Here is a 17,016-nt window from a genome sequence, read left to right on the forward strand (position 1 = left end):
TCCCTCCATCAACCATGATACAATTGCACACCACTAAACATCATAATAAAAGACAAAGCCATTACACTTTATTTACATATTTTCAAGATGGGTTTCTTTGGGTCGGTACATCAAAAGAAAGGCCAGGACATGAAGCCACACTCGGCCTAAACCCCAAAAAGAAACACTCGACCCACTATGACTAACGTGAAAGATCCCCCATCACTAGTGTCGGCTAACCATCCCAAAAAGTTTCAGCTCCTACTTGCCACACACGGGCCCTCACACCCATCCCAGTGCATCAGGCGGTGGCGGCGGCAACATCCCACGCATCACTCCGTCGCGACGAAGGTGGACGGATATGAACTCCTGGACAAAAGGGCCCCCAGCCAGGCCCACATCGTACATAACTAAATAGCGTACTCGAATATACGTCAGTCCAGGAACAAAGGGACAGTCAAACTTCTCACACTCGACCTCTACATCCGAAGGTAGGCCGTAAAATACGCCCCGCGTGACAGCAGTGAGCGGCATGCTGCAAATCTGAAATGTTGGTCCCCGAAGGGGTGAGTACAACCACTCAATAGGTAAAGGAATCCAATAACCACTCAATGCATCATATAATACAATCACAACATCATACATGCCATTCATGCATCCAAGCATACTTACCTTGAAGCCATGCATATACCATCATACATCCTCATCACAATCATATCACATACATGCCATCATGCCATAGGTGATCATTATTATGTCACACACATGTATCATCATGCCATAGGTGGTCATCATCACATCATACACATGTCATCATGCCATAGGTGGTCATCATCACATCATACACATGTCATCATACCATAGGTGGTCATCATCACATCATACACATGTCATCATGCCATAGATGATCATCATCACATCATATCATATATGCATATCATTATACCATAGGTGATCATCATCATATCATATCATATATGCATGATCCAATTTCCACTTTTAACTTTCAATTTGATCACCACATCACTCTTTCTCGGGATCATCAATTTCATCCCATACTTTACACTCGCACCCCATCCTGGCATCGCGAGAAAAATCTCCAGCATTCAGCCATTTAAGGCCACCGGGCATCCGGCACCCCCACATTCCGGGCATCTCGCATCCCAACTGGCATCACGAGGCATCCCCTTAGGCAAAGACCTCCGAGGCTTCCGGCACCCAACCATTCCGGGCATCTCGAAACTCCCGAGACCATTCGGCCATGTATCTCTATACATTCCGGGCATCCGGCACCCCCCATCCCGGGCATCCTGATACTCCTAGGGCATTATCATCCACTACAAACAGTTTCCTCATTTATCATTATTCATGCTTACCAATTTAGGTCTCAACTCAGCATGGCACATGATGTAATGGCAAACAAAATCACTTTCATCCTTCGATCTATACATGCATCATCATACATGTAGCAATACGCAATCATTCATAAACATAAAATTTATGGCATTCGTACAATTTAGAATAGTCCATTTATCATGCCTTTTTGAAATTTATTTAAATTCCAGCTTGTACCATTTTTGAAAATATTTAAATTAAATATCCATATGATTCTCAAAAATCATGAAATTAAGACATGTGATAGACAAGACAATAAGACATTGATTTCATGAAAAACATATGGCCAATAAAGTTCCACACAAAAGATATCATTCACACAAATACAGCATGCAATTTCGGATAAAAACAGAATGTGCAGTTTTTGAAATAATTCGATTAAAATACCCGAACGACCTCTGAAAATTATGAAAATTTACCAGGTTCTAGTTAAGACACTAAAGTATATTTTTTATGAAAACTTCTAGGCCAGATTCGTTTTAGGTAATTTTCTATAGTCGTCCGAAGCTTCTGGTTCTCCGAAGCTTCTGGTTCTCATACTGAAACGTCCAGTGTAGTCATCTCCGAAATACCGAGTTTTTACCCACTTATTCTTCTTCGTTTCCTCTGAAATTTGGATATGTTTTACTTCAAGAGGTTCCCTACGACTTTCATTAAGGTATCTAAGTCAAATTTCCAAAGAACAGTCACCATATGGGTCCATGAAATCTCGGGTGTCCAGTACCACGTCTCCAGATTTACCGTCTTCAAGAGTAAGTCGATTCACTGGGCTATACTTGTTAATTTTACTTAAAATTTGAGTATGTTAGTCTTTAAGATTTTATCTACAAGTTTCATGAAGAAGTCGAAGAGATATTCTTGATAAAAATCAGCATGCAACCACAAATCTACCACAAGGTCAGTAAAACAGTTCCAGATCTAGTGTCTCCGTAGGATGAGAGTTTGACCCCTTAAATATCCACCATTTTGTACCAAATTTTAGTATGTTGTATTTTAAGGTGTTGGATACAACTTTCATGAAGGAATAAAAGTCAAAATCGAACTCAAAACATGCATGCAAGCTCTCACAAGATTCTGGCTCAGGCGGTTCATGCGAAAACAGCAACATCACTCAAGAACAAGTCATTCTAGCTTCGGTTTCTCCCTCCTAATCACCCAAAATTCGACACTACTCCAAACATACATACAACACACACATGCAAGAGTAGTAAGAGGATCCTAACTTGCCTCTAAACCAAGCTAGCAATGAGCACACGGCGGCGAACGAGCGGCAAACGGGCGGTGACGGGCGACTCCTCCTCCTCGGTTCCTCTCCTCTTGGTGCCCTTGTCTCTCTCGCAACCTTCTCTCTCTCTCTCTCTTTGGCTTTGGCTTGGACGGAACCAACCGGCCACTCTCTCTCTCCTTCCCTTTTATTCCCCCAAATCTCCATAATTAGCAATCATCACATGGCTCTCCAATGGCCAATGCATGCAAGCCTCTCTTTGCCGCTTGGCAAGGCTCATGCAATGGGCTTGGGCTTGGAAGAAGTGGGCCGGCCACTCCTTCCCCCCCCCCCCCTTGGTCGACGGCCACCTTTCCTTGGGCCTAATTGGGCCGGCCATTCGGCCCACTAAAGCTTAGGCCATTGGGCCTAAGGCCCAACCTAATTCAAATCAATTTTTTTATTCTTTTCTTTTAAGAATTTAATTACTAAATTCCACATGGCCAAAATCTTGTGACATTTTATTTATAGGAACTTAGTCTATAAAGTGCATAGCCAAGCATAGATTATTCTCATTAATTTACCTAATTTAAAATCTCATGAACACAAGCATATATCACTTAGTCTTCAGAGAAAACTAATAACTAAAACATATATCATAGGTAATTTCATTACCTAATTATGGGCTTTAACACACCTTAGAGCTTGTCTTGAATTTTTGGGATGCCACATTTTTGTTCCTATTCAAGATGTCTTTTAAATTGTAGGAAGTATTGGGTTTGGAGGTAATATTCATAGAAAAATGAAGTCTATCTAGGTATTATTTTTTGGCTTATGGGTCAGTGATTTTATCAGCAGTGCTAAGAAGAAATTCTTCTTCTTTTGTTAACATATTTATTTCAGGAATGGGTTTTTCTTGAGAGGCGTCTTCATAATCAGAATCTGAAGAGGATTCTATTTCATTAACTTGGAGACCATCTTCCTCAAGAAGTTCATTAGAAGAAGTATTATCATTTTCTATGAAGATATTGTTTAACTTATTAAGAGTATTATCATCTAAATAAAGCTCATTTAATTTCTTGTTAATCCTACAATATTTTGAAATATGACATTTTCTACCGCAAGAATAACATTTGATGTCTCTAAAAAATTTCTTATTCGTTTAAGGTTTATTCTGGTTGATATGGTGTCTACATTTAACCTATGAGGTTGAGGTTTGTTGCGATGTCTCTTTGTTTCTTTTTCAGAATGACAAGTCCCTTTACATTTTGGCTTTGTTTTTTCATTATAAAGGGGTCATATTGAGCACAGAAATCTCCTAGGCTTCTATTGGTGAGAGATTGTTCTTCCTTGAGTTGTCTTTGTAATTTGATTGTATTACACATTTGTGTTCCTTGTTTATAAACGTATGAGACTATTTCTCCATATGAAAGAAGATCATAAGGAATTTGGCCACTATATTCTTCTCTAATTTTATCTCTAACTTGGTCACCTATAATTTGGGGTAAACCTACTAAGAATTTTTCTTTCCAAAAAGGTTGATTGCAGTCAGGTCTAATAAGAACCCTTTGAAGGAAGAGTTCTTTATATTCTCTAAATCTCCCTAAGGATTTATAGCGCATATTAGATAAGAGATCTTTGTTCCTATCTCTACTATGTGAAGGGTCTCCTAATGAAGTGTTGTGAAATGGAATAGATAAGAGTATTGACCGCATCTTGGATGAGATGTCCTTGATCATCATCCATGCTTTGGCCAAAGTCATTGATTTTATAGGCAGTTAAAATTTGTATTCTTTGTTTATCGGTCAAATAATTATCCCACCAACCTTTTAGTTGTCCAGTAAATCCGGCTACTAAAAGATTAACAATAGCATGATCAGAAACATCTTGCTGTGTTTTGTAGGCATTGGCAAGCATTACCATGTTATTCAAAATATTCATGATATTGCTTTCGGCAACACCATCTATATTCCATTCAGAAATGGCATCGGGAGAGTATTTGTTCTTTTGCGACGATTCTTCTTGGGCGATGTCAGGTGGGGTAGCTCTACTATAATAAAGTTTTTGGGGTTGTCTCCAATTGAGTCTGTTTATCTCAGCAACCGATTCATTATTAGAGTCACCAAAGGGTTTGGTCAAGGTACTGATAGTGGGTTGGTCCGGAGTGTCTTTGATGATAAGATTATGGAATTTAGAGGTGTTTAAAATAGGAGCAGGCTCTAGCTTTGATTTCTCTAGGAGTTTTTTCTTTTGTTCTATGGCTTTGGCAACCTTCGAGCTAAGGTTTTTTGGGAATTCAAAGGCCTTGAAAATGGGCTTTTTGAGTGTGTCGACTTGTGGTGTAATGAGTTGAGTAGGATTCTGGATGGTGGATTCTATCATATTCAACTGTTTTCCTATGGTCACCAAATGTTGATTAGTAAAATTGTTTTGTTCAATAAATTTGTGAGTGTAAAGAGAGTCTCATTTGTCTGGAAGCCTAAAAGGAGTGGTTGTAACCTTGCTATCTCCATGTTGTATTTTTATTCTCCTAAGGGGTGGATGATTGGATTCTATGGTTTCACCATTATCAAGTTTCCACTTATAATGATGATCTAAAACAATTATTTTCTTTGGTTCGAGGAATTGTTCTTCTAACCAATCAAAGAAGAATATATGGACTTCATATTCGTATATGTAGTCGTAATATTTTTGTTTGATGTCTTTTGCTTTATCAGCAAAGGTTTTGAAGAACCATTCTCTGATTTGTTTGTTGTCTTCATAGTTAAAATCTTTGTTAAGGAATACCCTATTTGGTTCAAATTGTTTTTCTAAAACATTAAGCTCTGCATCTATCATCTATGAGTATGTACAAGAATAATGAGGAGAATCTATATTTTCTATGACGGGTTCAGGCTGATTTTGTTGGTAAACAAGCCTAGAAATCTGTGATCTATTATCTAAACCACTAATTTATGGTTCAAGTGGTGTCTCATGATTACTTCTACTGGTAGAAGGAGGTAAATGTGTAGTATCACGTGTAGGAGTGTGTCTATGCATACTAGGAGGATGAGTGTCTCTATGCATACTTGGAGGGATGGTGATTATAGGCGGAAGATTGGGATTAAGATCTATCGACCTTGTATAAGATGTATGAAAAGAAGGACTAGATCTTGAATCGAAAGATCTTCTAGGGAATCTAATGGTCACCCTTCCTTCTGGATGTTGGATGGCATTGGTCGGATTAGTATTTTGAACAACTTGTTGGGGAATTTGGTTTTCTAATTCCCATTGTTCTGGTAAAGTGACTTGGTTCCAATTAATGGATCTAGGAATGGTTGTATTTGCTCTAGAAATGTCAGTCTGAAGGAGAAGTGTTTCTCCTCTTGGATTATGTTTAAAAGCATTTTCTCCAAAGGCAAAGGTCATAGCTTTATAATGGATCCTATAAACAAGAGCTAGAGGAATGGATCCATATGCTACTTTGTAATTATGGGTTTTGATTTGGAGTGTGAGAGCTTTAAGAATATTTTTATCCTTAAGAGAAACTGAGAAATTTGGATAACAATCAAAATGTATTGGTCATTTGCAGAGGCTTGTCTCTATTGTACCAAGGATGGATTCATCATAGTTCAAGAGACGTGAATCTCATAAAACTAAGAGAATTGATGTATTAAGACCTTATTTTGTGAGAGGTTTAATTCCTACTTGGACTAAACCTATATGAATGTAATTGTATTTTTGTTTATGTTTTTGGATGGACTCTTTATTTAAAAGATGTATTTTTTCATAGGAATTAGAAAGAGGAACATCTCTTTCTTCGGTGGTTATAATATAGTCTGATTTTTTGAAAAAATTCAATTTTGGTTATTTGTATATTTCCTTAAGCTGTATTTTAGGAATTTCCCAATTTTCTATAGATTTGTTGAAATCTTCTATCCTTACTTCTTTTCTATGTATAGGACTTGGATCTGAGTCCATTTGTGATAAAGAACTAGAGGAAGATGTAGATCTTCTATGTAAACTCATACTTAAGATTGGAACTATTCCTTCTTCAGAACCGTTACAGAGCTAAACCAACAGTCTAACAGCCACTTAGAGACTTACGGCCTGGACACTCTGTAGAAACAAGAAGGATGCCAACGAATGGCTCTCGATCTATGAGTATGTTCTTATAAAGACTATCTATACCTTCCCACTAGCTCTTATACCATAAAGGGGTTAGGATCGGAGTACTATATGAGAAACTATATGAGAGAATAAGGAAGTATAAGAGATTAACAGATCTATAAGAACATGGAATGTATGAAGATTGTATAAAAAATTAAATAAAATTCCCTTGTATCGAGAGCTTGTCTATTGGTTATCTCTTCTTGAGTCATCTTGCTAGTCTTAACAGCTTCTTTTCCCCTTTCTAAGACTGTTGTAGCTTTAGGAATGATTCCTTTGTCTACCACATCCCATTCTAGAGGATCTTTTGATCTTAGGAATGCCTTCATCTTATTTTTCCATATAATGTATTCCTTTCTATCAAAATAAGGTTGTTTGGTGTTGCTTTGCCCTTCAACCAAACTTGGAGCCAACATATACTAGCCATGGATCGTTAACTCATAAGTAAAAACACTTCAATTTAAATGAGTACATAGGCTCTAATACCAATTGAAAGTGCTAGTATGTGCACCTAGAGAGGGGTGAATAGGTGTAAAAATAAATTTTGTAAAATATAATGTAGAACTTTTACTTTTAACCTTAGTATCGTTAACAGTAAACTTTGAATAGGAAATTGGACTTTAACAATTAAATAAAGTTACGAACAAAGTAAAAATTTCAGTGAAGAGAATAAGAACACAATGTTTATAGTGGTTCGGCTTAATCCAAGCCTACGTCCACTCTCCCACACTAACAGCCCATTGGCTGGATTCCATTATGAATAAAAAAAGTCATTACAGTATCACTTCCTTGATTCCACGGTGTAGAGACTCTGCTACACTTCCTAAAGGCCTCACAAATGCGTAAACTCTCTTTTGAGGACAAATTTACGCTCAACAATTGAATTAGCAAAGAACAAGGAGTTTCAAACTTTGGAATTTTTCTACCGCGCACACACTCGAATAACTAAAGCGTCTTTCTTATATACTCCTCCATGCCATCATAATCGTTGGCACCTTCCAAAGGAGTTCTTCCAATCTACTCGTTAGACAGAATCAATTAAGAAGATCTCAAGTTATTTAAGGAATATGACGATAGCCCACCAATTCTTCTCGTCCATACAATCAGGATCTGGGTTTCCATAAGTAGAACCTTCTAAGTATACTTCGCCAATCAACGGATCCAAATTATTCAAATTAATTTCAAAACAAATAATAGATTCTGAGATGCTATCTCCAGCCGAGAGATCTTCTTTAGCTGCTTGAATCAAATCCTTAAAGAAATACTCGATTATGGATAAGTCTTCTTCGACGGTCTAGAAATTGTCAATGAAGGCAAACTTTAAATCTTGAGTCTGGAGGTCTGGCAGTCTTCAGACTTTGATGAAAGAGTCTGCAAGTCTTAAGACTAGACTAATGGAAATGTTTTGTCAGCTTCAAAACAAATATGGAAGTTTTCTCCAACAACATTATAAAGTCGACCAAGTAGAAGGATATGTGCGTGCCCGAGGATCGGGGCGTGACATCCCCTTTTTGTGGTATTAGAGCTAAGTTAAGGAATTGGAGCGATAATGTGCGATGACCTATGGGATAGTAGTAGGATGACTTGTAAATTCATGCCGGTACATGTCTTTGATAGTTGATTGGTAAAATTGTTTGTGTGTATGAATCGCTCATCTTCTAATCCAGTGTGGGTTCAGAAGGTAGAGTATTGGCTCTGGCCAGCTCAAGTGTAAGAGTACCATTGCAGGTTGGTACTAGGGTAGCAACATCGAATGATCCAAAGTTCGATAGGATCATTTTGATGCTAGTGTTCCTTGGGAACTGGTTGAGCCAGCAAGATCAAGACCAAGTTGTTGTTGTTGCTACCTTCACCGAGGTCCAAGCTGGAAGGATGATCAGGGAATAGATTTTGATATCTTAGTCAAGATTCAGCTCAAGCAGATTTGGAAATCGGTTAGGGAAAAGACTGATGTCGAGGGAAGAGTATTCTATTTCACCCGAAAGGAAGGGTGGAATAGTCAGGTCAGCATTGAGACCAATGAAACATGTTGTTCCATGGAAGATGGTATAGATCAGTCTCGTGTATTCTAAGGACAAGAAATTGTAGTAAGCGTCACTAGCACGGACAGTGATTTATGGGTTGTTCGCATAAGTAGATGGAATCTCGACAACAGTTATTGTTGTCATCGCCGATAAGACAGATCAGAAGAAGTGCACCATGGAACACACCGTGGATTTTGGAATAGGTCTCTGATATGAGAAATAGTGTATGCTGGCACCTGACAGGAGGTAGAAGACTCACCAATTAAGTGTCGAAATTGTGGGAGGAAACATGGATGAATTTAGTGTTCGGGTATGGCGAGAAGAACGAGAATGGAACTGACTCGACACTAGTTAGAGGAAGAATGTTTTGGAGAAAATTCTATCAGAGTATTCTAGCAGAGTTTTGGTGAAGTTTGGGGAATTTCAGTTTATTGAAATAAGTGAAAAAAGAAGAAGGGAATCACTAGTTATAGTCGTGTTCCACTAGTTACTGAAATATAATTTAGACGCCACATGAGTAGAGTGGGCTCATGGAGCTTCTTGTGGTATTGAATTATGGTCATGGAGTAATCCAGTTTAGTCCATTAGCATGTGAAAGTGTCGAGGTTATTGGGAGTCGAAAAGAATCTTCGATTTCATTAATCTCATTGGCTGAAGGCAACCTGTTTGTCAGATAGAGGTTGCCAAGGATACTTGGCGGTTGTCATAGATAAGACAAATTGAAGAACTGAAGGTTGAGGACATCTCAATAGTCTAAGAATTTTTAGATGTGTTGTCACAAGAATTGTTAGGCCATCGTCAGAGAAAGAGATAGAATTTGTGATCGAACTAGCACTCAGGATGGAGTCACTCTCTAAGGCTTCTTATCGGATGGCATTATCTAAATTGAAAGAATTGAAAGTGCAGATGCAAGAGTTATTGGATAAGGGATTTATTTGCCTAGTGCATCACCTTGGGGAGCACCAATTCTGTTTGTGAAAAAGAAAAAGGGTCCGTTGTGGTTATGCATCAACTATCGGTAACTCAATCAGGTAACAATCAAGAACAAGTATTCACTGGCAAGGATCGATGACTTGTTTGATCAGTTACAAGGAGCGTCCATATTTTCGAAGATTGACCTAAGGACAAGATATCACCAGTTGAGAATTAGGAAGGAGGATATTCATAAGTCAGCATTTTGTACTCGATATGGTCATTACGAGTTCACAGTAATGCCATTCGGGTTGACGAATGCTCCAGCTACCTTCATAGATTTGATGAACAACGTATTCAAAGAATACCTAGATCAATTTGTGATCGTGTTCATCGATGGTATTCTGGTGTATTCAATGAGTGATGAAGAGCACGAGAATCTTTTGAGATTAGTGCTGCAGAAGCTAAGAGTTCATCAGTTGTACGCGAAGTTTAGCAAGCGCGAGTTTTGGCTGACTCATGTTGCTCTCTTAGGGCATGTGATCTTAGGTGAAGGAATTTCAGTAGACTCGAGCAAGATTGAAGCTATGATCAACTGGCCAAGACGACTGCAGTGATAGAGATCAGAAGTTTTCTGGGTTTTAATTGGGTATTACAGACGGTTCGTAGAAGGGTTCTCATCATAAGCATCGCCTCTGACAAAACTCCTAAGGAAGGAAGAAAAGTTCGTGTGGACAGACAAGTGCGATGATAGTTTCCAAAAGCTTAAGGAAAAGCTTACTACCGCACCCTGTGCGGATGATACCATCTAATCTTGGAGGATTTGAGATCTATAGTAATGCATCACTAAGAGGATTGGGGTGTGTGCTAATGCAACATGGTAGGGTTGTTGCATACGCTTCCCATCACTTGAGACCTCATGAGTTGAACTATCCGATGCATGACTTAGAACTCGCGGTGATTATCTTTGCATTGAAGATTTGGAGACACTACTTGTGTGGGGAAAAGTTTCAGATCTTCACGGATCATCAGAGTCTCAAGTACCTATTCTCTCAAAAGGAATGGAACTTAATAGAGAGAGATCGATATTCGGTATTCAAGTTTGAGGTAGGCCACATTTCGAATCTTATGGCCACCCTCAGAATTGAACCGGATGTTCAGATTAGAATTTAGTTACTCTAACCAATAAATCCAGAAGTACAGAAAATCCTGCAAGAAGATACTGATAAGAGAGAGGCTGACTTTCAAATTTCTGAGGATGGAATGCTCAAGTTCTGAGAGTGATTGGGTGTACCTGACGACGTAACACTCAGGGAAGGGACTTGTTCAAGAAGTTACAATAGTAGTTGCAGTATTCGACCATACAATGCGGGGTAGGTCAAAATCAACGTTAGCTCAAATGGTAAACTGATATAAAAATATTTATCGTCAAACAGGTTACAAGTGTCAGATGTGCTAGTAGGTAAAAGTTCAGTAATGCAAGCCGAGAAAACATTTATAATCACTCGAGAGCTCTAAGTGGGAATGGAAGTATATGACGATGAAATGTTGTGATGTGTTTACTAAGCAGTCAAAGGAGTAATGACTCTATTTGGGTAGTGGTTGACAGGCCGATGAAGTCAGCCCACTTTATCACCGTAGGGAAGGATCTTGATTGGAATGGGTGTGGAGAAGTGTATGTGTGTGTGTGAGACAATTCGTTTGCATGGAGTACTAGTGACGAACTTATATTAGATCTATAACCGAGGTTCCCAGTTTCAACAAAATAATCAAATAATTCCTTTTAAGGCAAAACAAAACAGAGTGTGCAAAACTTCAGTTTGTTCAAATGAGATCAGAGAAAGAAAGATCACAGGCCCAGAGTCTGTTTAGTAGTCAGTGATTGTAGTTGTTGTGATCAAAAGCAGATTAAAGACCTCTATGAGTCACCAGAAAAGTTGTATTGTTGAGCATTGAAGGCCCTTAAAGTTCCAAATTGGTGGTAACATCTTTCTGAATGCGTCACCAAGGAGGGATACCTTGCGCTTCAGCAAGGAGGGGAAAAATTGAAATCGAGGTACGTATGTTCCTTTGAGATTCTAAAAAGAATTGGGATCCTAACGTATTGTCTTGCGTTGTTGCCGATGTAGGCACAAGTACATGACGTCTTTCACGTGTCGAGGTTGAGGAGAGTTTTGACTTTCAAGCTGAACTATTTGGCATTAGGGGATTGCAAAATGGGTGTGGGCAATTTCTTTGACAAAGTTGGACATTAAATGGGGAATTTTGGTGAGGAATTGAAGCCCAACTCAACGAAATTCGGATGCTAAATTAGGAGCTGGAATTTAGCTTCAATTTGGACAATTTGTGGAAAATTTACTTGTTGGAAAGTAAATGGGAGACACAAAGGATATTTATGAGGACTTGAGAGTGGACAAACAATTAATTGGGTGGATAACATTTGCTGACTTTTTCTCCCTAATCCTTGGCTTCCTTCGCACATTCCCTTCTCCTCTTCTCTTCAAGCACGCCTTGTTTCTCGACTCCACTTGCTTATGTTCTCACTTTCCTCTATATCTTCATCCACCAAACCACCCTCCTGGCTGCCATTTGTCCATCGTCCAGCCTCCATGGGTCAAAGTTCTTCAAGTAAAATTGTGGCATTGACTCCTTGAAGCCCACAAACCACCGAAGAAACCCACCAAAGACTCAGCCGCACGTCCTCCACGTTCCCTCACCGCCCCATACGTTCAACAACTCTCTCCTTCGAAGCATCCACAGCTTCTTTCATTTGGTCGTTGCTTCCTCCAGTCAATAGCAACACACCGAACATCCATCATCTCTCCAATCTCCACGTAGCAAGTCCATTGAAGCCCTATGTTGACGCCAGTTTCTTTAGCTCGTGTCTTCTCCCAACAACATCACTGATCCATGTGCCTTCACCTTGAGCTGCACGAAGTCATCAACGTTGCCGAAAATTCTGATTTCGGCCGTCGTCGTGTTGCCATCGCGCCGTCGTGCGGTGATCCAATCTCCGCTTTTAATCAAGTGATTTTTGCTCACTAATGCCTTCTTAGCTTGCTAATGATGCTTAAAGGTTGATTAGATTTAATTAAGTGCAATTAGGTGGTTAGATTAAAGTAGATTAGTGATTATTAGATAATTGTGATGCATGTTAGGCAATTGGATTGAGCATTTAACAAGTAGACATGTACTGGTATTTATTAAATGTATGTTGGGATTTTTCCCGACCCTTATCGGGCTTCAATTAGGCATTGCAGGCCTAAATTGGATTTTTAGTGTTTATTTATTAATTTTCGAAATTATTTATTTATTATTTATTTTTGAAAATTTGGCAGGGATAGCCGACGACCGAAATTTTATGCTCATTGTCGTGGCGCAGTCCATTTATTTAATTGAGCTTTATTTTATGCTAAATTGAATTATTTGTGAAATTGGGAATTATTCTTTAATGGAATAATCTTTGGTTATTAATTGGAAAATAACCGGGTGTCGATTGACAGCACCAAAAGTATTTTGGTGGACTACAAATAATGTTGGGATTTGTGGAAATGAAATTATAATATTTTGGCTAAGGCCGACCGTGTACCAACGCACGGGAATTTTTATCAGAAAGAATAAAAAATGGTGATTTGATTAAATGATAATTTTCAACATACTTTGAAAGTATGGTTGGCAACTTCTGGTGAGCAAATTTAATTTTCAACATACTATGAAAGTATGGCTGGCAGCTTCTAGTGAATAAATATAATTTTCAGCATACTATGAGAGTATGGCTGGCAACTTTTGGTGAGCTATAGTATACTCTATTGATAATTGCGGCAACTTCTGGTGAGCATATATAATATACTATATGAGTATAATTGCGGTAGCTTCTGCTGAGCATATATAATATACTATATCTAGAATTGAGGCAGCTTCTAGCGAGCATAAATCTATAGTATATTATCTTAGTAAATGAGGCAGCTTTCGGTGAGCGTTATACTACCTATTATCGGCTTATAATAAGCAGTCCTAGGTATGATCAGACTTATAGGTAGTATTGATTGAAACGGCCGGGGAATGGTGATCGTTGACATGTAATCGACTAGGTCGATTGATCATTGCTTTGATCTGATGTCATGAATTAATTGATTGAATTGAAATGACCGATGAATGGTCCGATTGACATGAAATCGACTAGGTCGATTGATCGAGATATCGATATGTGATTGCTAGGGTGTCTATTGAACTATGCTAATATGCAAGTGGAATTTGAGGCCAAGGTAAGTCCTCTAACCCATGTGTGCATAGCCAGCCCGGATGGCGTATTGGTTTACCAATCAGGTCTTAAGGGGTATAACTTGCTAAGACGTAGTCTCGTCCTGGTTGTGGGACAACATTTCAGGTCCCTAGGTGCAGCAGACTTGAATTTTTGAAGATCTCAGAAGTCTGGTGCAGTCTACTGAAGGCTCCAGTTGGAGTGTGAAGGATGATGAAGAGGAGGACGAGGACCCGTAGTTTGTGGAACCCCCACCCTTGCTTGTAGACCTTGTTCCTGGACATGTTTAAGTTGAGTATAACTTGGTAGCCTACCTTATATATATGTGCATTGGTTTGCAATGTACGTAAGTGTGGTTGTTTTTGAAAGTTCGGTATTTAGTCCTACTTTCCTATTCTATTGTTTTATTGTATGATGATTATTTTATATGCTTCCGCATGCGTATTAAAAAGAAAGGGTCGGCAATACATAGTCATTGGATATCGCATTATAAAATCGACTAAGTAGAAGGATGTGTGCGTGCTCGAGGATTAGGGCGTGACATCAGCAGTTAGTGGATGCAATTGCAATCATCGGAGGCAAATTAAAGATCGGTCAAAGTCGCCAGAAAAGCTACGCAAATAAGCATCGAAGGCTTTTGGAATTCCAAGTTGGTGATCACGTTTTTCTAAAGGTGTCACCAATGAGGGGAACTTCACGCTTTGGCAAGAAGGGAAAACTGAGTCCGAGGTACGTAGGTCCATTTGAGATTCTAGAGAGAATCGGGATCCTAACGTATCGTCTTACATTACCGCCGAGACTGGCATAAGTGCACGACGTCTTTCACGTGTCAATGTTAAGGAAGTATGAGCCTGACCTGACCCACGTGCTTAATTTTGAGGAATTGGACGTGGACGACCAAGTGTTGTACGTGGAAAGCCCGGTTCAGATCGTGGATCGAAAATAGCAAATTCTGCGTACAAAGACCATCCGATTAGTCAAAGTGGTTTGGCAACACCACAGCACTAAAAGAGCAACCTGGGAGAATGAAGAGTCGATGAGATGATTGTACCCCCACCTTTTTGTTTAAAGAATTGTAATGATTTAAATTTCGATGACGAAATTTTTATAAGAAAGAAAGAGCTGTGATATCTTGAAAATTCAATCCGGCTTTCAATTAAATTAATCGGGCTTTTCATCGACGCGCTTATAGTGTTATTCTCTGAGCTGATCACTCGTGAGATAGCTAAACTAGCTGGGGAAGTCATTAAGTGATTTTAGTGCAATTGACTTGGGAATTCAATCAGGAATCGACTATTCGACCGTGCTCATCTGTAGAGATCACTACAACATAGTAAAGATTGATCGCAGATTAGCGATAGGTTCGTTCAACTGAAATATGTGGCTAAACATGGGTGATTCCACTAAATTGCAAAATTCTCGTCGATCGGCACTAGACTGATTTTTCTGCCATTTTGGTACCCTATGTCCGTATTTGAAACCTCAAGATTTTCACGACCACTGAGAGTCACTAATGTGTCGAAGAGTTCATTGTGGCTCGAAGAAAATCGACCACAGGTCATTTGCACTAAAAATTTCTAAAAGCTACCTAGTGACCTAGGTCACGCTAAAATTGCACCAAATTAAAATTAACAGCGAATTTGAATCAAATTTCAGAAATCGAAAGTTTTGTCATGTCACAAGTCATTTTAGGAATGTTGACTCATCTTTCGAAGATTTTTCTACAAATCGAGATTTTTGGGGAAAAGTTGAGATAGGGTTGTTTTTTGCAGGGAAATTCAGAGGACCGTTTTCAATCGTGCAATTGGGATGCAAGTAGGATCTATTGGTGATGAAAAATGTCAATTTGATTGAGGATACGTTGGTGGAATTTATGGGAGTCGAATTGATTTAATTCAAGTGGGATTTTGGTTCAATTTGAGGGAAATCTTGTCCAAATTCCTATGCCCCTTGGTCCATGAGTTTTTGGACCATTTATTAGCTTGTTGTGGAAGTTTGAGGGCTACAGTTGAGAAAACTAGCTGGGCATGGTGGGACCAAGCCAAGGAACAAAGAGATGAGATTGAAGACCGGGGGTGGCCCCCTCCGAGTCGTTGTCCCCTCTCCTCTCCCTCCTTCCTTCCGTCGACCCTTCCCCTCCATTCCAGCTCCTTGAAGCTTCCAACAACCCAGAAAATCGACCATTAGCCCCTCCTTGCCCATCGAGTAGCCGTCGAAGCCATCGCATGCCATCACTGCTAGCCGAAGTTGCATTCGAGCTCCGTTGGTCGCCATCCTGGTTTCGTCTGTCCGTGCATCCTGCGCCGTTGCCCCGTCCCTACTCGCTGCCTCGTGCCTGTACATGCGCCGTTCAGCCGCCGTTCACCGTTGCCGAGCCCCAAAGCCACTTGCCTAGTCGCTGCTACCTCCGTCGCACTTGTCTTACCGAAACAGCGACCGGTTCCACCTTTCTCAACCAAGGACAGAACCAAATAGTTGTGGGTTTCCAACTCACTATTTGGCCCGCTTTAGTGCCCTTACGGACCTCAAAAGGCGCACCCACTTTGGAGTTTATCAATCCTCTCTGCCTCGCTGTCGTTGTGGTGCAATCGGATCATTAATCAAGTGAGTTTAACTCACTAATCACTACTTAGTAAGTTAATGATGTTTAAGGGTTAATTAGTTTATGTTAAGTATGGTTTAGGTGATTAGTTAGAATGGATTAGTGAATTAGTTAATCATTTATGCATGTTAGGTGGTTAGATTAGTGCAATTTGCAAGTAGATAGGCCGTAGTATTTATTTAGACAGGTTCGGAAATTTTTCGAGCCCGTTTCGATATTTAATTAGGTTTTTCCGGCCTAAGTATGCATTTTTGCTATTTATTGGTAATTAATAATTAATTTTTGTATAATTATTAATTAATTTTTTTTTTTGGAAATTAGACCAGGATAGCTAGTGACCAGAATTTTGTACTAATTGCAATGGTGTGGTTGGTTTCATTAATTGACTAATGTTTTGTGCAATTGAGTGTAATTGGTGATTTTGGGTATTTATCCCAAAATTTAATAATTTCGGTAATTAATTAGAGACAATTATCAAGGGTCAGTTTAC

This window comes from Eucalyptus grandis, chromosome 8 (genome assembly GCF_016545825.1).
Source record: "Eucalyptus grandis isolate ANBG69807.140 chromosome 8, ASM1654582v1, whole genome shotgun sequence".
In the NCBI taxonomy this organism is placed as follows: Eukaryota; Viridiplantae; Streptophyta; class Magnoliopsida; order Myrtales; family Myrtaceae; genus Eucalyptus; species Eucalyptus grandis.